The sequence below is a fragment of the Mus caroli genome, chromosome 4 (assembly GCF_900094665.2).
Source record: "Mus caroli chromosome 4, CAROLI_EIJ_v1.1, whole genome shotgun sequence".
Taxonomy (NCBI): domain Eukaryota; kingdom Metazoa; phylum Chordata; class Mammalia; order Rodentia; family Muridae; genus Mus; species Mus caroli.
This window is the reverse complement of record NC_034573.1, coordinates 70,378,822-70,405,671: the sequence shown is the minus strand read 5'-3', so window position 1 is coordinate 70,405,671 and position 26,850 is coordinate 70,378,822. Positions and strand designations below refer to the sequence as shown.

At 35.9% G+C, this 26,850-nt stretch overlaps 1 protein-coding gene across 40 annotated transcripts in view; it reads left to right on the top strand.

Annotated features, from left to right (window-relative positions):
- The window catches only part of Ptprd (protein tyrosine phosphatase receptor type D), a 2,211,569-nt gene that overhangs the window by 810,128 nt on the left and 1,374,591 nt on the right, over positions 1 to 26,850 (top strand). For all 40 annotated transcript variants that reach the window (XM_029475790.1, XM_029475789.1, XM_029475786.1 and 37 more), the window contains exon 6: positions 18,446 to 18,483. The gene's annotated coding sequence lies outside the window, so the exon portion shown is untranslated. The remainder of the gene's footprint in view (positions 1 to 18,445; positions 18,484 to 26,850) is intronic.

Below are 26,850 nucleotides of genomic sequence, written 5' to 3'. Positions count from 1 at the left end.
ACTTTCCTCCACTCCTCCTAGCTAACTAGCAATCTATAGGACTCTCACAGATGCCTCATTCTATTGTCTGTCTTAACTTCCCTGTCATTTTCTGGTATTCACTTACTATTCATTTAAAAAAAATATAGGAGTTTTAGTGGACTAAGGCCAATAGGTATGACACACCTCCCTTCAATGTGACAGTAGATGTCTTCAGTGTGGCCCTACCTTTCTTTAGTATGAGCCACATGTTACTTCAGAGTGTGCTTTCCCATTCAGTGTGATATACCTCCACTCAGGTTATCACCTTAGTAGAAGTTCTTATTTCCAAATAAGTTAGGACTGAACATACACCTGTACATGAGTGGTGCAATCTATTCTACAGCAATCATCATTATTTGCACATTACCTATGAGAAAACCAATATTTTGGGGGTGAATTAATTCACCTAAAGTCAAAAGCCTGATTATGATACACTGGGCATCATGGTTTCATATCTACAAAGTAAATGGCTCTATTTATTATTTAGTGAATTATGTGGACACTACAAAACAAACACATAAACAGACAAACAGAAAAACCAGAAACATGTGATATTAGGCTACTAAGACTAGGAGCATTGAGCAAAATTCATTAAGTGAATTTAATGATGTATCATACTCAGCTATGCTGACTGACAGGTACCCAAAGTCCTCGAAAGAACCAGAACTAACTAACTAATTAACACACACACACACACACACATATAAATGGGTGTACGTGTGGAAGAAATGTAAAATTCTACAGAACAAAGAGAGGGTAATATGAAAAAAAAAAAAAAAAAAAAAGGATGACAGGTAGGCCAGAGAACACATGGGAGGGATATTAAATAGGACTAGTCTGTGGGTGTGGAGGAGTCAAGAAGCAGAGAGCAGAAGTGCTAGTTGGGAATAAAGACAACCACAAACCATATTTTGTTCTAAAGTTTCATAATGGCATCTGACACAATATCAGCAAATTTTAAAAATATAAACTTTTTAAAAAAGTGTACAGAACCTATCATGAATCCAAAGTTACTGAGAAAGTAACCTGAACCTCAAATCACTTTGGAAACAACATAAATTAATATATCCATGTAATTACTACCACACATAGACACACACACACACACAAACACACAAACACACACACACACACCCCAAACATACCAATGATTGCTTATCTCTGTAAAGAGAGTTTTTTTGTTTGTTTGGTTTGGTTTGGTTTTGTTTGTTTTGTTTTGTTTTGTTTTGTTTTGTCTTGTTTTGTTATGTTTTGTTTTGTTTTTGGTTTTGGAGACAGGGTTTCTTTTTGTAGCCCTGGCTGTCCTGGAACTCACTCTGTAGACCAGGCTGGCCTCGAACTCAGAGATCTGCCTGCCTCTTGCTTTGTTTTTATTTTTAGCTTAATGTTTTCTACTACTTAATGTAAATTGAATAACAGCTCTGTGGAGCAAAGTCTTGGTTGTTTTACTGCGTTACTCTAAGTGTCCATGTTTTACCTTTTAATTCAAGAACCAGTAAAGCTACTGTGTTGAGAGGGACAGGAAAGAAGCCTCTGAAGCCAAGTGACAGCAGAACAGGAACCTCACATTTAGGTAGTACCGTGATTCCAAGTGTCCTTTCTCCAAAGCTGTTAGCACAGTTCTTAATCTTCCTTCACAGCGGCTGCCAGTGAAAATGAGTACCTGCCATCAAACACACTCTGCCCTGAGAAGTTCTATTTAATATCCTGCACCAACGTGGGGTAAAGCAGAACCTGGGATTTAGAAGGAACTATTGGGACATGTGTTTAAGAGATGGAACTCACTGAGACACTACCTGGATTTCTGAATCCTAAGTGTTCAGAGTGGCTGCCAACAAGTTATCTTTGTTTCCTAAGGGTTTTCTCATCTCAAAATTTCTACTGGGTGTTCAAAACGTGCCAAACTCAAGGATCCTGATACATTGTTAAATTCACACTGTATTTGATAAACCTATGTGCTTTAAATGCCCATGATTTGAAAAATCTTGAGGCCTCTGATCACAGTTCATTGAGAATCTGTTTGGTTTGTGCTTTGATCTTACAACCCCTTCCTATGACCGTCTACAGTGACTGCAGGAGAATCTTTGAGAAAGGACAGAGTACGCAGAAAGGAGAGCTGGGATCTAGGTTTCCTAGGCAGAGTTTTGGTAGGATTCTGATTTGCGCATGTCTGACCTGCGGGTGTCTATTACTTTCCTTTTAATGAATCTGTAGAATAGAAGCCTAGTCTCATTATTTGCAGCTACATTTTAATTTGTTGTTGATGAAGTAAAGCAAAAAAAATGCCATTTTCTTTTATCCTGTGATTGTCATTCACGTTTTTCTTTGGAGCATTCCAGTGATAGGTACAAGAGTGTGTCGCTGGAGGAGTGAAATTCCACTTCTCAATACTTATCACTTCGGATTCATTTAGGGTAGGCCTGGGGGAAAGGCATAAAGGATATGGCATGTTAGTAAAACTTTGCAGTTTGTATTAATAAGTGTTGATAAACAAGGATGCTGTTGCTAAATCAGTTTTATTCTTCAATCATTCAAGATTCCATTTTTGCCAATCAAAATTATCATTTCTAAACTCGCAGAGACATTTACTATGAAGTTCTCTGTAAGTAGTTTCACATACATGAGTTACCATATGAGTACAATTTATTTTTCATATTGTCAGTGAGACATATTTGCTTCGTTCTTGAAGTTCTAGTTCTTGCTAAGGCCAATTTGACGCAACTTCTACTTTCTATTGTCTTTATCCCTTAGTGGACAAAGGAGAATCCAGGCTGTAAGTTGTAAACCTAGAGCTATTAAGAAAGCTACACTTCTAGCTGTTGTGTTATAAAGTTTTCAGATGAGTGCCAGCATCTTGATGCATGTTCCTTCTTGAAACCACCGTTGCTTAAAACAATTTAGAAAACAAATGATTTATTAAAAAGCCAGAGCTTCTCTACCACCCCTGGGACATGTATACTCTAGATTCTATGCAGGCTATTGCTTTGTTATGGATTCATAGAGGAATCAAGACTATTAAACAATGATTGATCTGATAATAACATCTGATGATGACATCCAATGTTGGATTATATTATAGTCACTGCTCTCAGAGTTTAAAGGATCAATAAATAATACGATGTTCTTCCCTTCCTGAGTTTGGAATCAATTCAGAATTAAGAGCCAGAAGGCAGACAAATGGAGGTCAAAGAGGCTGTTTTATTATAAAGATTATTGAAAAATACAGAATCAAAGGTGTGGGAAGCACGACTAATGCACCATCAGTGAGGTAAGCAAAGTGTCCAGTCTACTCATCAGTGTACCTGGACAGCCAATTTCTCTCCAAGAGAATTGATTTTGTCCCTTTATCTCTCAAATGGCATCAATGGTACTGTCAGAGAGAAAGAGGACTGGAAGGCACTGAGATGCAGGAGCCAGAGGGAGTGGGGCTAAATGACCTCAGTGGTTTTGCCAGTTTGGGGCTTGGAGGAGTAGGAAAACGTCTAGATATGTTGCTTTCATGGAAAGTAAGTAAGTAAGTACATAAAAAAGAGGGAGCATAGGACGATTGTCTTCTCTCTCTTTAGGCTGAAATTTTCTTAGCCTGTTAGGACTCAGCACTGTTCAGATTTCTCCTGTCTACAATTATGTTGTCCATGTTGTCAAATATAATTTAAAATATTATGCATAAATACGGCTCTCATATCAAAATTCTCAAATATGGATGACAAAATTTTATTAAAACCCTCATATTAATCCACTTTCCCATATATAAAAGTTCATTCAATCCTAATGTTAAAATTTCTAACTTAATTTCCAAGGATTCTGTAGCCAAGATTAATGTTTGTTTGTTTGTTTGTTTGTTTGTTTGTTTTCCTGCCAGGCCAAGTATCTACACTTGTTACTGAACAGAGCAGTGAGTTAGGAGTTGGCTCAGTGAAAAGTTTCTAAGTCGTATAGCATGTCTCAGTGCTACTGAGTAAACACCACCCTGATTTCCTTTGTAGTTTCCTTATTTACACACACACACACACACACACACACACACACACACACACACACACCTACTTCATTTACCATATAGTCCTAAAATACAGTGAACCCCAGCTGAGATGTTTCATTTCCTCTCCCTCTTGAGCTTGTTGATAGTCTTGATTTTCATTGTCTTAGTTCTAAGCATCTATAGTAATACATATTGTTACATTTCACTGACTCAACACAGTAAAATTCACTGCTAACTTTAAGAAGTTTTGTCCTTTTAAAGTTAATTTTTAGTAGTTAAGATAATGCTAGTTAGTGTGGATAGTTATACACATTTACAATACTATTCTAGTGTGTACAGCTCCCGAAATTTAAAATTATATCACAATTTCTTGTTTGAGAATTTCAGCTAGTCCCTCTTGTACCAGCTAAGTGGACATCTATGTCACTGTTGCCCAACTGTGTTGAATAGGCATCTTATCTCATGACATGGCTCATGCATGAACCGGTATGTAGGTACAATAAGATACTGGCTACACTCACTAACTCTAAATCTAGAGGTGGATGAGAACAGAGAGCCTACATTCTTATACATTTCCTTCTTAAAATCCATATTTATTTTTTTAGACATCCATGAATCTGGACAGCAGCTGTTGAAAGTTTTGTATGTGTGGTCCCAGGAGGACTGTGAAATCTCAGTATATTGTCTTCCTCTTTTCTGATACTCCTTTAGGGCCATCAGAAATGTCTTTATTTCCTGTTTCTCTGAGCAATAGATATGACCCCAGTGTTCTCTTTCATTTTCTTATTCCCATGTAGACTGCTAGGAGGCCTAAAACTGAATGTTTAACAGTTTAACCTATTAGACCTCTCGAGCAGAAATAAAGAAACAACACCGTTTATAGGATCTGACTCTTGTGTTTCCTTTTTTCTCCCTTCTTGCTCTGTGCTTCAGACATTTGTTTTGGCAGAATGTTTCTTCTGATGTTTCTACTGACAGTTAGAAGATAAATGTGTGTTCTCTCTGTCAAAAAACTCATGACATCTTGTCTGTCTTCACATTCTGTTGCTGATATTCTTCCCAAAGCTGCAGGTACTTAGAAGACAAATGGCTCAGACCTGTAGCCTTTATATGACCAGCTGTTAGGTCTGGTTCAGTTGTTGCTCCTCATCTTCTCCTGAGTCCTCTCTTCTCTACTTCTCATTCAGCATCTCAGTGTTTCCCATAGCTGACTTCAGCTTACTGTAACTTAGCACAAATGAGAAAATAGAAATTTATGATTCTTTGCTTAAGATTTTTCAACAAATGTTTGCTATTATTCTCTCTTCCCTCCTAGTTCTGTCAATATTATCGATGCTTCTCCTGCTCTGGGTCCTGAAGTGTTTTTCCCAAGGTGCTAGTTATGCTTGCTCGGATACAACTGCATCTGTCCTGATCCTACTACTGTGTATACAATGTTTAAGACTCTGTTCTTGCTGGGCGGGGTGGCGCATGCCTTTAATCCCAGAACTTGAGAAGCAGAGACAGGCGGATCTCTGAGTTCGAGATCAGCCTGGTCTACAAAGTGAGTTCCAGGACAGCCAAGGCTACACAGAGAAACCCTGTTTCGAAAACAAACAACAAACAAAAAGACTCTGTCCTTTTCTTCAGTTGAGCACAGACAATTTTGTAGTCTAGTAACAATTCCCTTGGACTTCTTTTCTAAACCAATTAAAAACATATTTGACCTGGATAAATGCTCTTTGCATTCCTGTATGCTAATTTACTCTTTAAGATCACAGCCTCTATTTAGAAGAACTCTTTGTCTTCTTGCTCAATTCATCTTCCTTTCTTTTCATTCCTGCTCTCATTCTGAGACCTACTTTGAATACACTGTAGAGTTTCTGTTAGATCATCAGAGTGAACTGAATGTCTCATAATAAAGCATTTTTGCTTAAATCTTTCTTTTACTTTATAATAATCTTTCGAGGTCTATTTTCAAAGAAGATTGTTTATTTTCTTTATGAGTACCTATATCTTGATTTATTTATTCATTATTAAACCATAGTATACTGTGGTTAAAAAATTTTCTTTTCATCTTTGATCCACAAGTCTAAATACAATTTATCCTATGACTAAGTGGTAGGGGCTCAGATGGGTTGACATATAATTCATTAAAAATGTTTGCCCTTTTGCAGTTCCTCTCTTTGAATGCAGCTCAGCAGAATAAAACCTGGGTGAGAGTGCATCCTAGTCTCTCTTCTTATTTCTATGATAAAATATACAGACAAAAACAACTTAAGGATAACAGAGTTTATTTTAGCCGTAGTGCAAGGTGAAGTCAAATCTATTGGGTAAGTTAATGCAGTCGGAGCTTGACGTGCCCAGTGACATTAGCCAATATCAGGAAGCACAGTTGAATCAATACACAGGCTGCAACTCTCCTTTTCTCTGTTTATTCAGTTCAGGACCCCAGACTGGCAGTGGGTTCACTTAGAATAAGTTTTTCCCACCTCCATTAACATAATGAATACAATCCTCTGCCAACAAGACCAGAGGCCCATCTCCCAGATGATGCTAGATGTTGTCAAGCTGATTAGCACTAGCCATAACAGAGAACCAAACATTGAACAACCTCATCATAATCTACACAAAAATATTATACAGAGAAAAGCCAAGCATTGTAAAGTTCAAGGATAGAATATCTGGAAGGCCCAGAGTGAATATAGTGAAGGTGAAACCAGAGATATGCTATGAATTGTGAAAAATAACAACAGCAAGACACCCTGCTGCTAGAATTAGAATCTTCCAAAAGTTACTAAGGAAATGCGACATACTAAACTTTGTTTTTATGAACTGGAATAAAAATTATATCAGCATAGCCCAAGAGAACACTCAATGGCCCGTCCCTGCCTGGGAAAACATGGGAAAGGACCTAGACCTAGAAGTATCCATCCTTCCTCCCTAGCTCAAGGCATCAGCTATTACTTTGTACACTTTTTTCTCATCTAAGAAGAATTATATCCAGACATTTCTCATAATGCCACTCAAACAAAACATTTTGGGAAGAGATAGTCAGTGAGAAAGAAGAAATTGAATAGGATGATTTCCTCCTATTCCTCCAAGTTCTCATCTCATGTTTTCCATAATTTTGAGGAAGGAAGTTGCCCTATTCACCTCTCCATCTAGAAGGGCAGGCCTTGCTTTCTCTCTTAAAAGGACACAGAATATGAACTAAATAAGAAAGGAACACTGAATTCATTTTTCTAAAAAAAATTAATTATTTAGATCTTTGTGTGGCTTTTGAGGTGGTTCTGTCCAATACCACACTAAAGTGAGAAGCACAAAGTTTAGATTTCCTTAAAGCAATTGCTCAAGAAAGTTCAAATATGATAGATTTTGTTGCTTTTAAAGGGTCCAAATTTTTATATTAATTTCTTTTCTTCAGGTTGCTTTTATAAATTTTATAAAAGTCAAATGCTTTTCCATGGAAAGGTACTTTATCAGTCTACTTTTCTTTGAATGTTTACACTGGTTTATTCTATAAAATTTCTATAATTGGCTTTTATTTAGCTTGATTGTCATAAAAAATGAACTTCAAGAATATGTATTTTTATTGATTTCTGATATAGATATCATGTCACTGCTTTTGAATTTAAGTTCAGGTGATATCATAGAGAGGCTATATGACTAATTCAACTGTGATGCAGTTTACAATATGATGGAAAGCTATTTATTAACTGCTAAGTAATTGAGAAACACACAAAGCCTGTGAACTTAATTTTCATTGATAACATGGAATTCTCAAGGGAGACAGACGCTTACTCAGCTCAAAACTCTGGGTATTCAGGGTATGCTGCTGGCATTAGTTCAATTCTGATGAAGATGTTCTAGTAACAAAGAAGGAGTTGTTTAACAGTGAGAGATTTTTGTTATCAGACAGAAATTAGAAAGAGATCCGGAGGTCAAACTGTTATAACAATCTAATAATCAATGGTCCCACAGAACTGTGTTAATTCCTTCCAAGGACAGCACCCTTATTGACTTACTGATGTTTCCAGAAGTACCTGCTTCTTAAAGGTCTTTCCATTTCACTGAAAACCAAAGCTCCAGTATATGAACCTATGGAGAACAAACCATATCCAAATCATGACACCTAAATAAAAATTTAAAAAGTGCAACTTTATTTTTATCCACTGTAATGTATTGGCTTTCTCTTTTCTTCTAATGTTGACATTTACACAGGGTCAATTGCCAGTTGATATTTCCATGATAGTCTCATTCATTTTTTTTTCTGTTACTCAAAATGATTGTGTTCTTTCTGTAATGAATTGTTTTGGCTCCCTGTTATGTACTGTGTTTCCATGTTAATTGTTGGATTATTTTGTTTAGTTTGTGAAAAATGGCATTGGAACTTTGTGGAGATTACATTGAATCCTTAGACTGCCTTTGCTAACATAACCATTTTCACAACATGTTCATACTTGTATGTAGGTCCTAGCTTATCATGTCTGTATATGAGGCTTGGTGGGGGGATGAGTGTGGAAATAGCTCTGAGACTAAAACAGAAATCATCATAGGCAAAGAAGAGGCATTGGAGAGCTATAGAATGTACATGAAATGAATGTAGAAAAGAAGCTGTTTAGATAGAGACAGGAACTTGGGGATGGAAAAGAAGATGGGGAAGAAGAATAAATAAAAACTGATACCAGGTGTAACAATTTTTTAAAAATAAAGGATTTAATATGAAAAGATTAGTATTTTCAAGATCTTCAGTTACAGGATGCATCTAGACTTGAATATTTGCATAACCAACTGAAATATTACACGTGTTGCAAGTGCTGTATTGGAGAGCTGAAGAGGCTTTCAAAGCAAAGACAGATTTAACCAGTGAATGTCAGACTAAGCTCCCACCATTTAAAGTCAGAATACAATCACTGGATGGATTTCCCAGTGGAGTCACACCACTGAACTCTAAGACTTGGTTCTTTTCACATTGCTGTGTGACCCTGTGTAGATGACTCACCTGTTCTGTAAACCATGTTGTCATTAATAGAGGCAAGAACAGATACTCCCTTATGTGTCTCATTAAACATTTAGTAGAATAATTTACTTAGCAATGGTAATGGGAAGTAGGAAGAGAATCCCCTTTGTTTGACATAGAATGGAAGCTGTTAGCATTGTATGATTTGTCCAACTGTAGAAAGTTAGATATTTCATGATAGGGAATTGCTGCTTCCTGTTTAGGTAACTAATGGGAACCATGGTCTAGTTCAGCACACTGAACGCTAATGAAGGCAACTTTGACTCTCTTCAAGGGAATCCTAAGTGTTTCAGTGTGTATGGTATATGTCCCTCAAAGGCTCATATGTTTGCATACCAGGTATCCTACTGATTGTGCTGGAGGAGAGGCTCACTCAGGTGCAAGCCTTGAAGTTTATAGTTAGTCCCACCTCCTGCCTCGACTTTGTCTCCAGGTTCACACCTCTGGATGTGAGCAAGCAGCCTCCAGCTTCCATGGTCAAGCCTTCAACTGTTCTTGGCATTGAGACTTCAATGCCTTGATGAATTGTACTTTCAAACTGTTAGCCAGCATAAAATTCTCCTGCCACATGTTGCCTCTGGCCTAGTATCCATAGTGGTGAGAGAAATAGCTATTGTTCTCAGCAAACGTTATTGCAACTATCCTGGGGAGGACCCCCGCCCCCCATCTCTGTACTTCATCATTGACAGATATTGTACAGTGTTGCTTCCCTTCCTCTTTCTCATTAGAGTACATGAGGAAACTTCATTACATCCTGATTGAAAGCAGAGACTTGGGGTATAAATCTTCACATTGGCACATGTTGTCTATGTGACTGTGAATAAATTGTTCAACTACTCTCTGCTTTATTTAGGGCCCTTGATGTAAAAGGGCAGTGGTAAGAACAGTGTGAAATACAATTTTACAACAGAATGGGGTCTGTTACATAGCTTTACTCAGTGAAATCAGATAATGGAGAAATGAGAAAAAAGCCACAATATTTGGTTGAGTGCAGTTATCATAACACCTGGTTTAAGCAACCTTTTCATTTGATTACATGACAATCAGTAATAGTCATTTGAAACCTAAAAGCTAAAATTGCATTGCCTTCCACTCAACATCTTACTACCCCAACCCTCTTAATTCCCAAGTGGACCCATGTAGAAAGCCCTGCAAACAATGGGCATTTTTTTTTCTTACCTCAGGATTGGTCTGAAAACTTTTTATGTTGTTTTTACAAAATCTAAAATGAATGACAAAACAAAACACAAAATATCCAACCAAACAAAAGAATCAAACTGTTAATGTTTAGCTATTTTGAAAGCAGGAACTAAAACATTTTCTCCTCAGGAGTCACTCAAGGGAACAGTGGGTTGACCAAGACATGTAAAGCATCATCTTTTGCAGCAATTTCAATGTTTTCTCATCTGCTGTAACTGTTACCATGAATGTCACTTCATTGAAATGTGCTGGTACCTTATTTAGGTATTTATGAATCACTTTGTACAAGACCATGCACAGGACTAACTGTGGGCATCAAGAGCTTCAATGATTTTTTTTTTCTCCATGTATCTAGTTCTTCCAGACACCGGCATTCCTACTTTCTGTAGAGATAAAAAGAAGCATTGAATTTTTAAGAGATTTCTCCACAAGGAAGTAAAATAATGCCTAGCCCTTCCCGCAGTGTACATTCTCAACTAAATATGTAGAAGCTAAATTCATGAGTGCTCGCTTCCTCATTATTTTCCATATAACACTAGAAACAGGCACTGTTTCTTCACAGGTGCTAAGGGGACTCAGCCCAGTGAAAATACACTCTGAAATCCACGAAATTTGTTAGCAGCCTCAGGGTATAGTGTTAGACATGCAGGAGACAGAATTGCCTAGAGAAATACGGGCACAAAATCATGTTTAAGGGTTTTTTTTTAAGTGCTTCTCTCAAACAGAACTAAGCATGTATCAGAAAGAAGTGAGTGGGACAGATTATTAGTTTTTTTTATTGCAATGGAACAAACCAGGTAGATGGAGATGTGGTCATTACACAGAATAGATCAGAGATCTTTGTCAAAACAAAGATGCTATACAGGCTTGATGCTCTGTCATGGATTAAGTAACCAAAAATCAGTTTATCTTCACAATTATTAACTTTGAAAATGTGATGTTTCTCATGACAGTCAAAATGAAGATGTGTGTGCGTGTGTGTGTGTGTGTGTGTGTGTGTGTGTGTGTGTGTAGAGGGAGAAATTGAATGTTTCACAGGATGACTCTTGTACACAGTTTAACCATGAGACTTCTCTATGACCCAAGTTGGATGAGTTCAGATTCACTTGGTGGTGCTAGCTGATCCTCAGTTCACAGTATTCCTGCCGTACTCGTCCCTGTGATGAGATAACAGTTGTGATATCTTTTCTGGTACCTTTCTAATCCTACAAATGTTATGAATTAAAATGAAGAGTTAGGTTTTTACACTTGTTGCCCTTGTTAGATCTGCTTGGATATGTGCTCTTCACTCATTTTCTATTTGGGAGTTTAGGTCCACCATGATGCTGTGGACACAATTAGAACTGTATGAAATGAAATGTGATAATGCCTCAGAATTTTGAGTTCTTGAGGAGACTTCACTGGCATCAACCTCAGACATGAAGATTAAAGATTGAGTGTGTAGGCATGCTTCTGTAAGGAGCAAAACAGACATCCAAATGGAAACACAAAGAATAATATGTTAAAGATAAAGGCTTTTGTTACATATTGAAGTGAGAGAGAAAGTAGAAGATGATGTCATGGTCTTGTAAGCCTGCATTGACGTGTTTATAAAAATATAAAGAGATCTAAGATATGGTCTATGGGGGTGTGATGAGGTATGGGGGAAGGGGGTGCCTCAGCGAATCCATGCCAAGGCATCCCTTCCCCCTGAGGGACTAGCCACACCACCAGTATAGTATAGAATAGAGTTTATTCATGGCATGGGGAGGGTAGTTAAGAGGGTGGTAGAGACAGAGAGAGAGAGAGAGAGAGAGAGAGAGAGAGAGAGAGAGAATAAAGAGAGGCCAGCCATGATTACATGGAGAGAGGGAGGAAGGGAATGGGGAGAGATGGGGAGAGAAAGGGAGCAAGAAAGCAAGAGGCAAGAGAGGGAGGGGGGCAAGCAGTCCCCTTTATAGTGGGTCAAGCTTACCTAGATATTGCCAGGTAACGGTGGGGAGGAGCATACCTGGCTATTGCCAGGTAACCATGGGGTAGAGTTTAGACAGAATGCCAGCATACGTAATGTTCAAACTGTAATAAATACAGGTTGGTCTTACATATTTCATATAACGTCTACCTTCATAAGAGCTACCCATTCTTCATTCTGTCTTGCACTCATTTCTTCCCTTTTCTTCCTTTTATATGAATGAAAACACGAGAAACTTTCATTTCCCTAAGTTGCTATTTATTTGCAGCAGATACCAAGCCTCTACTCGCAGGACTCTGCTCTGTCTCTAACTATTGGCCACAGTGAACTTTTATATTTCTGTTCGCATCAGCAGGGACCACACTGCTGATGGACCACACTCAATCTGAGCTTCATATAGTAAGCAATTTGAAAACATAGAAGAAAAAAATCTTCAATGAGGGTGGTGATGTTGTTCATATAAGTCAAACATTCTTAGATTTTAGCAGAACAGTTTGAAAAAACTATAGCTTCTCGGGGTCAATGTTTCTTGCCATCATCTGAACACATAAGCTTAAAGCTCAAGATCCTACAGAAACGGTGGTTTCTATAAAGATTTGGTACTCCTCATGGTTTTAGTTATAGACAAAGAATGAAGCAGGGTAAAAATGTATTATCACAAATACAAAGAGAGCCAGTCACATTTGATGGATATTTTGAAAATCAATAATGAAAAAACTAGTTGGAAACAAGTAATAAGCAAATTGGGATGTTACAGGAGAGGACAACTCATCTCCAGTGTCCTTCACACTGTTTTTACCTATTTTTGAATCATTGAAATTGGTGCCAAATTCGTCTTTACATGTTTGTCAAATTTTCATATTTATATCCACCATAAATCTGAGGTCTGGTATATGGCATGTTCTTCTGTGGTGCTCTGGGCGGTTTTTCCTGTTCAGGGTGGACATTTTTCCTAGGAAGAAGCTCCTGATTTTCCCTGAGAAGGCTGAGAATTTGCACTTGTGAGTTTACAGCCCATGCATTTCTTTGTTCTATAAAATTATTTGCTCTTGTGTTGCCAACAATCAATGAAACAATGGTACAGTCCCATTAACGTCAAACAAAAGCAACCTAGAAACAAAGGTGGAAATTGCTAGAGGAAAAATGTAATTGCTTCCAGATAATAGTTTCTATTGAACAAGGAGCCATAAAAGTTCCAAATTTCTGTGTATTTATCACCACTGTACACAAATTATAAAGAGTGATTACTAAAGAAAAAATGAAGAGAACACCACAAGTAATAATAGGATATTTCAAGTTGTAACTTGTAACACCTTCATGAACAGGATTCATTTAATAAGATTTATGCCTCTAGAAAAATGCATACAGTTCAATGATATTTGTGTTTTTCAAAGATACATGAAAGTTTTATAAAATTGACCAAATCCTGGGTTATAATATTGACTTCAATGTACTTTAGAGAATTGGCTAGAGAGTGTTTTATACAAAAATTAACTTATATTGAAAAGCTCTCCAGATATAGAAACATTTTAAAACAAAAACCTGAAAATATTAGAGACACATATACACAGTTAAATGCAATGTTCCTTGACCATAAAACCAATGTGAGGAAGCCTGAGGTTCCTGGACGTGGTAAAATAAGAGTAAGTATTTCAAGAAGCTACAGAGAACATCATTCAGTTAACCCAAACACAGGCAGGCAATAACAGACTGTAGTTTTCCATATTCTATCCGTTATATGTTCTAGGCAACTTGTGGAGCTTGCTGTGTAGTTCTGTAAGGGCATACAGTTCTGTGGCAGATTGCTTTGCCTACTCTGTGAGGCATTGTGTCTGATCCCAAGCACACTGACAAAAACAATTACTTGAATAAACAGTAAAAATGGTAAAAATTGATTAAGTCAACTGAATTTAAAATGCAAAGGTATGAGTTAGTGCTTTTAGGAGTGAAGCAGAGATTTTTAAATCCCAAGGAGGAAAGATCTTCAGGTGTTGTTAGATCTTTCCCATAAAACCACTGAAATCTAGAATCTAATCAGATTTAATGAAAACACAATACTAACACGAAAAAAAAATGTGCATCTTTAAAAAGGCATATGGCAATTTAACTGATGCTTTCTCAGATGTGAAACCTTTAGACTTAAACCTCAGTAAATAGTAATAGAAAAAGGCTGAAATACAGCTAGCTACAAGTTGAGCAAATGCCAGACTTCATGTAATGATTTGCTATGAGATCAAGACAAGTTGCTGGGATGCTCTCATTGTAACCCATGTCTGCAGTGCTGACAGTCCTGAGAGTGAAGTAATAAAAAAATACACATGAATTTATACAAATGCATATTAACCCTTATTATATACATACAAGCATATATACATACATACATACTTATATAAGGACATGCTTTAAAGTTCTTTGATTTGAATACCATAGATACACTTTCATTATTCACATATAAAAGGACTTTGCAGATGATAAGTTAAAAGGGATTTGGACGTATTTTAATTTTAGCACATGGAGCTGTAGAGATGGCTCAGTAGATAAGAGCACTTGCTGCTTTTGTAGAAGACCTGATTTTAGTTCCCATTACCCACACAAGGGGACTCATGACTATAATTCTTGATCCAAGGAATTTGACACCCCCTCTTCTAGTCTCTGAAAACATGCATACAGTTAAATAGAAATAAATCTTAAAACATAAAACATTAATACATGTTTTTAATCTTGGTCACTCGGTATGTAAACAATAGAAAATTAATTGCATTTTACATATCAACAAGAAAGAGAAAATGAAACTAACTAACATGTCAGATGACATATATGATTTTACATAGGGATGAAATTTAACATATAGAATACACTGAAAATTGTAATACCTCCCATCAGAACATTCTATTACATTACTGGGATACACTGAGTGACCAAGAGTAAAAGACAAGTCATGGAGAAGGAGGAAGTATGTCCAGCAAGAACTTACTACCCCATGTGTCTAGAGAATGCAAAAACAATAATGATCAGAAAAACTGAAACAAAAGTGTATTTGAACAATCATTTTGATGTTAGAATGTGGATAATTATAAAAATCATTCAAAAACCTTTCCTTAATGTAAATGTAAATTGGAAACAATAATGGAGCGTGTGTACACTGATATATATATATATATATATATATATATATACACGTATATATATACATATATATATGTATATATATATATAATACATTTTTTACATGATACAAATGTTACCTAAAATATGGGAGATGAGAGCACTTGTAAATTGTGAATTTCTGGTAGAATTTTAAAATATGCAATTACTGTACTGTAGATGCTTTTTCCTCAGATAGTTAATTTCTACTCATAAGCTTATGCTCAACGGGACTGAAAAATTGAACATGTAGAAAACTTATTGATAGCTGCTATATTCATATCACCTCTGAAGTAAAAGCAATCAAAATGTCCTCTTCTAATGAATACATAAGATAATGTGCAATAATATTCAGTGTGATATTTTTGAAATTAAAAGAAACACAGAATCAGTGCATACTACCATTGAAAGATTTTGTAAGACTTGTTACATAAAGTGAGATAGATAAAAAGGCCAGGAAATCGTAGAGGTTGTAGCAGAGGGAGGGGCAGGAGGCCACTTCTAATCAGTACATTTTCTTTTGAGGTTTGAGAAACATCATGGGATGCACAGTGATCAATATATGTACAACACTGTGACCATACTACACATAAGTTGCATAAATACTGAATTTTACAGTATATAAATTGTAGCACAATAAAAAGCATGTACTTGATGAAAATTTTAGAAATATACCTACTTTTATTAAATATAAAAACATTACAGTTACATATTGTGAGGTGGTATAATTCAGGACAGTGATTCGGTGAGATGAATATTGCTCTAGAAACAGAGCCCAGGACTCATGGATGCCTTGTTTAGGGAGAACTATCAGTGTGCCATTGTGATTGAATTTTGCTGAGACAAATAGAAAATAATCAACCTTAACCTCATCTCGCTGATTTCAAAACAGCAGTTTCTGATAGACTGGGTTCTGTACAAAGGAATTTTTAAAAAACATATTCTGTATTTCTTATAGGCGAAATTAGGGAAGAATCTATGTGATTAGTAAAATGGTTCTATAAGTATTGATATGATGATGGTTAACAGAACAAGCTATGATGTGATGACATAGACTTCAAGACACAAAACCAAAAGAGGCGCCAAATTTAGAATATACTTCTACAAATAAGTGAGAAATACAGAAACCAGGAAAAAGCTTAAAAAAAGTATTTTTCAATTAAATAGGCACTCATGATTAACAAATAAGTGAAATTGATGAGATATCAAGGAAGTATAAACTAAAAATACTCATTTTACTGATGACTAAAGTCAAGCACAAGAAGGATGTGTGCTGCTCAGGTTCCCAAGGGAAGTTCTCCATCACAGTAACCTCATTTGCTCATGCCAACAGAAGCATGTCTTGTCTCATGCTTCTCCTCCTGGGTATGTGTAATGGAAATGCATAAAAATAGCATGCCACTCAAAAACAGTTTACAGCAAAAACTAAAGTGATCCATTTTTTTACCAATAATGAGCAGTCTATAAGTTGTTGATAATCACCCATAAAACTACAACAGGGTGATGAAACTGGAGAGCAAAAGGGCTTGTGGATCTCACAAGTATGTTAAGGCAAAGAGATTTAACATAAGCTAAACACTTGAATTTCAATCATACAGAGATCAAAACTAGGGCATATGAACTAAAGTTCAGCCTGAAATCTACAAAAATAAACCAGCATACTATTTGTGGTCTACTGAGAGTATATATAACTATACTCAGTGATATTATATACTATATTATAAATTTTGCCCTTTCCTGGCAAAGAATAGTCCAATTGCCATATGAAACTCTGGTGGATATGTGCATCAAATACAATCCTCCCAACCTGTTACATCTGTTGTAACTGGATACACTGACCCAGAGCTAGCCACAGGCAAGCTGCGTTGGCCCTTTCTAAATCTCATGAGAGATGATCATGGATGCTCAGCTGGTAACTCAGAAATCACAAGAAATAACCAACTTAAAATATGAAAACAAAGGAAAATGCACTGGCATTCTTCATGCCTTTTGTGCAAAGCAGTGAGATGCAGGACATGTACTGTCTACTTTATACCATTGTAACCCGACTGGAATCGTTCGTGAGCCCAGGCATAAGACAGGAGCCCATTTATATGATCAAAGAGTAGGTTTGGAAAGAAGTCTCAAGAGCTTCACTTGGTTCTTTGCTTACACCTTAGTTATGTAGCATTATAGTAGTTATCCTGATAAAACAGAAATAATCCCAGTTCCCCTTTCTAGAGATAAGATGTAGGCACACATGCTTGTCTATACATATACAACCAGATGATACAATATTGACACTTTGTCACATATATTGTGTCCTGCATTCACTTTTGCAGATACATTTTCTTAATATTCAAGCTTAAACTGATTTCCAAGGCAAAAATGGAAAGGCTCCCATCGAATGTTTTAAAAATGAGCTCCCGTGTTTTGTAATAATAATGGTTGGAAGTTCAATATTTCTTCTCAAACACAGAGGCAGAGAGCCATATTTACAAAAGAGCTCTCTGTTTGCCATTTCCTTCACACAAGACAACATTGATAAAACCTTTGCACCCACACCAGGTGCTTGGCCTTCTCTGGGGAATTTGTGCTGCCTGGATACTGCCTTTGATTTGAACTTCAAACATCTTTGAAAAAATAGAGGCTGATTTAAATACCATTTGGAAATTTAAAGGCTCATATTTTATTTTATTTTGTCACAATGCCTTCCTTCTATTTACTTTGCCAAAATGAATCAGTGCTGTAACTGATTATTGTCCTGTGGCGAGGAAGAGAATTTGGAAAGTGGAGGCTTGATGTGTTTCACACTCAAAAATGTACATGTGTGTACTAAACTCTGACAAATTGAAAATGGATTTAATAACAATCTCACAATGTATGAGAATTTGGTCATTTAGCAAATGATTTGTGGTCAATTGAAACATCTTTTCCTAACCTAACTGTCTTCATACACCGCTGACAAGAATAGGACAATATGAGGTTAATTAAATATGTTTTAAATGAAAACTGATTTTTGCCTAGGAAATTACTTGCATAATTACTCTTTTAGTTTACAGTGTTTGCAAAGATGATGGAGAATTACAACCTTGTGTTTTCTTTAAAAACAGATTTTAACCCCCACCCCTTTTTTTTTCTCCCTCTTTGTTTTGTCTTACACTAGGCTTGGACTCTGGATCGTCTGGTGACTTCAACTGTCTGGTGAGTTTTGTTCTGTTCTGTTTCACCGCTGCTCTGGGAACGATTTCCCTTTTTCTTTTAACTTAAGCCTCAGTAGTTTAAGAAAAAGGGTTTTCTAACTTCTTTTTAACTGAGGGTGAATTTAATAAAATCAAAATCAATTTCATACTCAGGGTACAATGATATTCTTCATCTTGGTATTTGACATTTAACCTAGTGCTTTTGGAGAGAGTCCCTAGAAAGGGAATTGACAGAATTTATCACTGAGTCTTAGGTTGGAGAGGTCTCTGCTAAGGATCAGTTATTATGCATGATCAACTTGAAAGTTTTAGATACATCAAATTAATGTAAAAAGATACAGCCACAGAGAAGTTGAGATAATAACCAAACTTTGGAAATGTTTTGCATATTATAGTAGAGCTGTAAAACCCTGAATGTAGTGGATTTCACTCCACTGAAACTCTTAGTTTTTTTTCTAGTCTTCACCTATCTCAGTTATAGGCAAACAAAGGTATTCCGTTTAATCAAAAAATGTAATTGTTGCAACAGATTATGTTTTTATAAAGTTGGATGCTGATGTGGACAGTACTTTGTATTTGTGTTCACTCCAGCCAGCCTTTTGAAATAATGCTCACATTCAAATATCCACTAAGATACCACAACACTTTGAACTCATTCAATATTATTCTACTATAAAATATTATATTCTTTTATAATTTATTAATCTGGAAACACTATGGTTCAGATTCCTATGTGCCCTGGGGTACTTTGTTCTCTTCATATTTGCAGGATTTACCCTTGTAATATGGAGCCAAGAGACAGGCACATTTCTATTTAGGTTGCAGGAACAAATCCAGTCCTTCCAGAAGCAGGGTTCAGTGGGAAGCTTAGGAGGCCAGTCTCTCTGTGATGGTCTTTTATAACCCACTCAGAATTGCTTTCATGTGTTCTAGAAGAATACTTGTCATGTGTTCATCGAGTCAACCTTGCCATGACTATGTTTTTTTCCCAGTCTCAAAATCTACCCAAACACCAAGATATCCATGTTGAGCCCACACTTCTTAACATTAAAGAAAGATAATTACAGTGAATAAAGAGAGTACTTCAAGTTGTGTGAGATGGTGATGTTTCTAAGAGCTTCTGGATTATACCTCCCCATGGGAAGTGTGTTTTGTTCCTCCTTTTCTGCACCAGCATACCCTAGGGGTTAGCATCATTACTAGGAGAACCTGCTTTGACCCATATTTTTCCATTTTATCTCCTGTCTCTGAGTCTCATTAGATTAATGACCAAATATTTATTAATATCCTTTCTGCATTTCACTTTGTCCAGAGCAAAAGTAAGCTGTTATTTGCTACCCACAACAGTTTAGCCTGTCAGCAATGTGCTAACTTTTCTTGATCAGGAGTAGAATTTTCATGCCCTTTCATTAGGCTTATGTAAGGAAATTTTAAAATAAAAAATTAATAATCATGTTTCGAGTGTTACTAACAATATAAATGATGAATAGTAATTTAGTGACATTTTTTACCAATTTTTCAATTGTCTGTTCCCAGTCATTCCTCAGAAGTGGATAAAGTGTATCACATTCTACAAATAAAAAAAAATCTATTTTAACCTTTATTTAAAGGTATCACCTTAAATACAGCCCAAAGTTTTACCTTCTTTATTTGTAGCAAATAATAGCATTTGGTCTGATTTTTTTTTTTATCCTTTTTGTTTTATTTTTCTAAATATTTTCTGAACCATGTAGTACTATTTCTTATGAATTCCATATCTTCATTTAAATAATGTAGAAACTCTTAGGATGCTAGATTATTCTGGATCTTCTTCGCCTCATTTGTCTTAATTAATCCTCCTTTAATAACACCAAAAACTTACAACAGCTCTAATTCACATGCTTTCTAACCATGGGTCCTATAGGATTTCTCCACCAGTGTATTGTTTAATATAAAGTATTATTCACTGATCTAGAAGTAATCATCCTTCACTAAACCTTGAATGCTGGTCACATGATTCTATCTCCACTAACTGCGGTATTCTATTTCTATGTGCAGAACTATCTCCTATACCTTTACATATACTCAAACCTACTTATTATTAAAGGAAAATTCAAGTTCCATTTCTCCCATATGACTTGATAGCATTAATTATTGTAGTTCAATTCATTTTCTGATAATTACTTTTATTTTTAGCATCAAAAAGTTCAGCTTTTTATCTAGTCAAATTATCATTGCTTCTGGAGTGTTTGTGTTTTATGCATAGTTCTTATCCAGCAAATTCACAAAGTTGAGAAGTGAACCCTAATGCTTTGTTTGCTAAACAAGACACATTAAAAACAATGCTCTATCCTTAGCAGTTCTCAAAAATCATTTTACAAATCAATTAGCTTATTTACAACTTTTGCTTTATTTTAGAGATCAAGTTTGAATTTTAATTTGCATAAAGCTTGATTAAGTTCAGAAATGACTGGCAAAGCAAACAACAACATGAAGTTAGGCAAGATGGATAGCATTACCTATAACATGCAAACCACAGCAGTTCTAAGATACAAATAACAATATGCAAACTAATAATACCAATTAGATACATTAAAATAAACTCTGATCAGTTACTATAGTTCTCAATCTAAAAAATAATAGGGGCTCTGGGATCAGCCATTAGCAATAAAAATTCCTTTCAATATTCATTTATGTAAGGAAAGGTACTTAAAGCTTATGATTCACTGATTTTTGTGTCTTTGTGGGTAGCCACAGCGATTTGTTCCAATTCATCAATTTTAATTTCTACACCTGGAGCCAGAACTTTTAAAGAGGTCAAAATAATAACATGCACAGTGGTGTACAGCTGGTTTTAAATTTTTAAGAAATCACTGGGAATACAGAGTGCTTGAGAAACACTCCCCTCTATTTTAATTTTGACAGTGTATTTTGCACTCTTTTAATGACAGGGAAAGGTGGAATGTGTTCATTATTTGCTTTAGTCACAGAGTCGATGGATCAAGATGTATGAGACTCAATCTTATGCTCCAATTGCAAAGACTAAGAAGACATCTTTCCACTGAGTTCTCAGCAAATCCAATATAAGAATTCCCCAGAAGTAACTTTGAAATCCGAGTCATAAGAAACCCAGAACTTGGGTGGGTAAAAGGAAATTTCACCTTCTGGGCTTTTACCATGCTTAGATGTTAGGGCAACTTGTTTTAAATCCAAACAGCATTCCCAAAACAATCCCAATTTTTGAAAAATTCTTGCATATGCTTTATAGTCATATAAAGTCCTAATAAGTCAATTAAAATCCATGGCAACATAATCCTTTTACCATCAAATGGTGGTAATTAATATAAACTTCTTTTTCTTATTTGTGCTCTCAGTTTTATATGTAAATTTTATGTAAGTTTAGCCATCCTGATTTTTCATTGTCTTTGCCATTGTTGTATTGCAAGCAAATTTCAAGCCACATTCATATGGTTAGCATTAGTCATGAAATTTCCTTCAAATCATATGAATTATTCAATTGTACCATTGCTTTTTCCAAGAATCGAGTATTGTCTCCCATCTAAAAAGTTTAAAATAAGATTTTGTTTCTAAGGAAAACAAAAATGTCTTGATGTTTTAGAGAATTCTTTCCTAAAAATCTTAACTATTCAGCTGTTGTAGCTTTAGCCCCTAGGCACTTCTCTGTTATGAACCCTGGGATCAAATCCCAGGACTTCCAGAATATGATAAAATGAAGGCTTGGTAGTAAGTTGTATTGTCTTTTCCAACCTTTTATGTTGTATGCTCAGATTAGTAGAAATGAACTCTCAAGGCCTACCTCATAGGTGTGAATTAATAAATACATATGTGAGGATGCTTTGTATATTTTAAACAAACACCTACTTACTAAAATTATCTTCATTGTTATCTTGAGACCTGTGTCAGGACACAGCTTGCCATTCTGTGAACATAGACTATAAGTTTAGAACAAAGGAAATAGTTGTATTTGTATGTGTTCATGTTCCCAAACTCTACTGAATAACTATTTGTGCAAATATTCAGACAGGGATTCAGAAATAATATTTAAATTAAACTAGAAATGACCCAGACTGTATGCTCTTTTATGTCTTCTGCCCAATTACATTATTTCATTTATTATTATTTTAAATTTAAGTTACTTTTAAACGTCTAGATATTTTGCACAAATGTATGTTTGCAGAATGTCTGGGCCTGGTAGCTGCATATGCCATAGTAGGGCATCAGATCCCCAAGAACTGAAGGTCCAAACCATGGGCAGCCATGTGGATACTGGAAGTTGAATCCAGCTACCACTAAGCCATCTCTGGAGCCACAATTGTTACTATTTTTAATTGTTATCTACGAAAATCACAAGCACTTGCGTTGGACTTTTTATGGAGTCCCTCGCTGGGCTAGCAGATTACTGCCAATCATAATGATATATTGAGAGATTGAGAAGTCGTCTGTACAAATCCTTTCTTTTTTGAATGTATGGTCTGAGCCAATAAATTTCCTTTAATGAATAGTGAGGATTACATCAGCCCATCTCCTTCCTTGGCTGAGATTAAAAGCCTACATTTGCACACCACCTTACAGGTAGGTGGGTGATAGGACTACAAGTGGCCAAGTACAAATGGAGCTAGATGTGAAGCTAGTCATTTATAGGCAAACAGAGGACACAATAGCCTAGTATCTTCAACTGCAGTGGAGCTTGTAGGGATATATAAGTTTGAGATATCACAGCCACTAGAAGATATCAAGATAGCTACTATGGAGAATCCCATTTCTAGAGCCAAATTTAGGACCTAGAACCAAAACTTGCCTTTTAAGCTATGGATGTTTGTTTGCTTGTTAGTATTTTTGCTTTGCTTATTTGTTTGTTTGTTTTGCTTTTTTTCCCCTTTATCAGAGTTGTACAGCTCCCTGACACTTATCAGCATGACATAGATGGATGGTCACTACAGTATTACAGTGACTCTCAGATGCAGAAACCTGCTACCTGAGACACAGTTTTAGAATTCTGTTTTTGTTTTAAAATAATTTTATATTGAGCCTCACCAAATTTTTTGGGGGGGCACTACGTATTGGGGGAGGGCTCCGTTCCCTCAACCAAACGTCTAAAGAATATTTATGATACTATTTAAAGATAAAATTCAGCATTAGTCCTTCACCAAGGTTAAGCTGAGTGAGCCTAGCTAATCAAAGGTGGCCAGTTTTCTTGTTTAAAAATAATCAGTCTTTTGGTAGTAATACTTTGAGTTCTTTACTTTTGAGTGTCATAAAGTAACAGTTCATGTTAAAGCCAAGCTAACAGTCACTTCCTGAGTTAAAAAGAACCAAGTTTTCTAGGTGTGTGTTTTCAGCACATTGTTCAGCTCACTGCACTCAACACTTACCTTGTTTGTTCAGATGACCTGAGAAGACACCACCTCTTCTGTGTTTAGCTCTTTGCTTTTTATAGTAGAAATCTCTCTGTCCTGTTTTTAAGAGCCATACTAATTTAAATGCCACCAACATGTCCAAAGAGTGTCATTTCTACAACAGCTAATTAGTTAAACATAACCTTTCTCCTTCATACATAGGACTGGAGATCAAAAATAATTGTATACAATTACCTGGAATTGAAAGATTTAAATTTATTGCTAAGGAAGGGGCACAACAAATTATGCCTCATAAAGCATTTCCTGTCAATCATTAACATCTGTACAGCAGGCAGAGGACATTAACAGCTACCTCCCGAGTGCTCATTCCCTTTTGATGATGGGAACCAGTGAATCAGGGGTTCAGGCGGATTGAGATGTCATTCCCACAAGAAAACTCTTCCATGGAGAGTTTTCACTTTTTGTTAACCTAATTTATCTTCAGGGCAGAATCAAAAAATGCTCCTCAAGGCAGCCCATCCCATTTAGGCAAGACAGTAGCATGTACATTGTCCTTCTTGGCACAGGACAAGCATTGCTGCATGTCAGCATCTTTGATTTTCAGGATGCTGTATTGGCACTGATCCAAGCAGCTTTTGAATGGATGTCAATATTTGAGTAAAATCATAAAAGTATTTATTTGGCGAAAAGTGAAAGTAACTACATTTTTAATTTTAATATCTGATCTAGAATACTATATTTTTTTACTAGAACACTGAAATTCTAACAAGTCTGTTGATGTTACCCACCACATTGTTCATATACCACTGAAGAGGGGGATCTGTCATTAATTGAACTTCGAATCTCTTGTGTAATTGCTTGCATTTTGTACTACATCATACCAATATTTTCCAAGTGTTCACAAAACCAGAAGCAAATGTTCTCATAACTTTTCTTTGTTACTCTCAAACTTTTCTGTTTGTTCACCCCTTCTCTTGAGTACTACACCCTCTTCCTTCACTCCTTTCTGCACTGGACCATTGTCTAAAAACTCTCATGTCCTCACATACTGGAAAAACTGCAATTTGTACTTTATGTTACTGAAAACCTCTTCCTCCTGATCTTGAGGAGGTTCCAAGACCATCAGCTTCATTTTGGATTATTTTTCTTACTTTAATTTGAATTATATTTAAAGTTTTGCAATGTTGAGAATACAACCCAGGGACTCAGTTAGTTAAATCCCTTGCTCATATTATCCTATGCTCTCAAATAAAGTATGTTTTTCAATAAGACATACAGATAACTTAAATTATTATTAATGATGGAGCTCAGAGAATATTACAGCATATTTCTGGAGGTCTTACTAAGCAATGGCAAACAGTAATTGGGATGAGCTTTCAGGGAAATAAACAGTGTAGGAGGTCAAAAAACATGTTGTTCTATAAGGCTCATATTTGAGAACAATGTCTTCTGGACTTTGTAAATTTGTGGTTTTTTGTGGTGCTTCATTCATAAATGTCATCAGCCACAGGTGGCTGCAGGTTGGACGTGGCTGATGGAAGGTTTAACATTGTCATCCTTATGACTCTCTACAGCTGGGTGAGAATGTCACTTCACCCTCACCCCTTGTTACTGAGATCTCATTAATAGCTGGGAAATTTGAACTGGCATCTAGAGTTGGAAGACACTGAAGAATAATAATTTAGCCATTATGTGAACCTGAGAATCTAGGATGTGCAGTGAGGATGATTAAGATTTCTAAGAAATCTCTAAAACAATAATCCATCTACTGCAATGATTCTTGGTGTTGTATGATATTTGATATGTGGTTTGTGGGAAAGCCATGAACACTATCTATGAGCCACAGTGGGGGCTTTTTCATACCTGGTTCCAAAAAGTCAAAGGGGAGTTTATTCTTTGATAGGAATGTAGTTATTATATTGTCCCCAACATAAATTGTTGAGCTTCTGACACACCTATGCAAAAGTCTCTGGAATGTGCATTCTTTTCTCAAAGAATCTTAGAAAAGAATATCTCCTGCACTTATAGACTTATCAAATAGTTACAATTATAAGATATAAGATCATTTTTAATCTTGCCATTTCAAATGAATTATCTTTCCACTAAAACGCACCAATATTTAAATATTGGTGATTGCAGTAAAAAAATTGCAAAAATATTATACTGTTAAAAATCTTTTCAAACAGCTCATTTTCACAAGTAAAAATAATCCAGGTGTATTTTATTCTATCTACCAACATGTAGGTGAATAATTATCAATATTAACAATACAAATACTTCTGAATTATTTGTTTAAATCTTGTATGTACATTTCAAAGGTTTACATAGAAAATCAGATTTTGTTTTTATCAGTCTGGCTTCTGATGTCATTCAGTATCCTAGTGCCTTAAAATGATTCAGTAGCATCATTTTAGTAGTAATTTTATGAATGTTCACTTCAATCACAGAACACAACAATGACTTGGCATCAAATAACTGAGGATGTCACAAGAACACATGCTACCTCAGTAACTGAATTTCATTATTCTACAAGGGAATATTGCAAAGCATGACATCATTCTACAATCCTTATGTCAGACTGGTACACACAATGATGAAATCGCACTCTCCACTTTCCTGGTAGCATCACTGCATTTGATGATGCTTTCTACCTCCCTTTCCACCCACTATATATGAGATATTATTTTTAAAAAACAAAAAGTTTGTTGTTATCATTGGAAAGAGAAAACAGGTCTCTAGTGGGCTAACATGTACTTTACTTGAGAGTAAAGTGACATAATTCAAGTTTATTGTATATTGAACTTCTTCTGATTGATTGTTATTGAGAATGAATATTACGTTTTCTCATAATTTATCCATATAATGATCCCTGTCCTTTTTCTGTGTTTGCCTTATTTAAGAGCATATGTTCTAGAGAAATTACCCAAGGAGCTAAAGGGAACTGCAACCCTATAGGTGGAACAACAATATGAACTAACCAGTACCCCGGAGCTCTTGTCTCTAGCTGCATA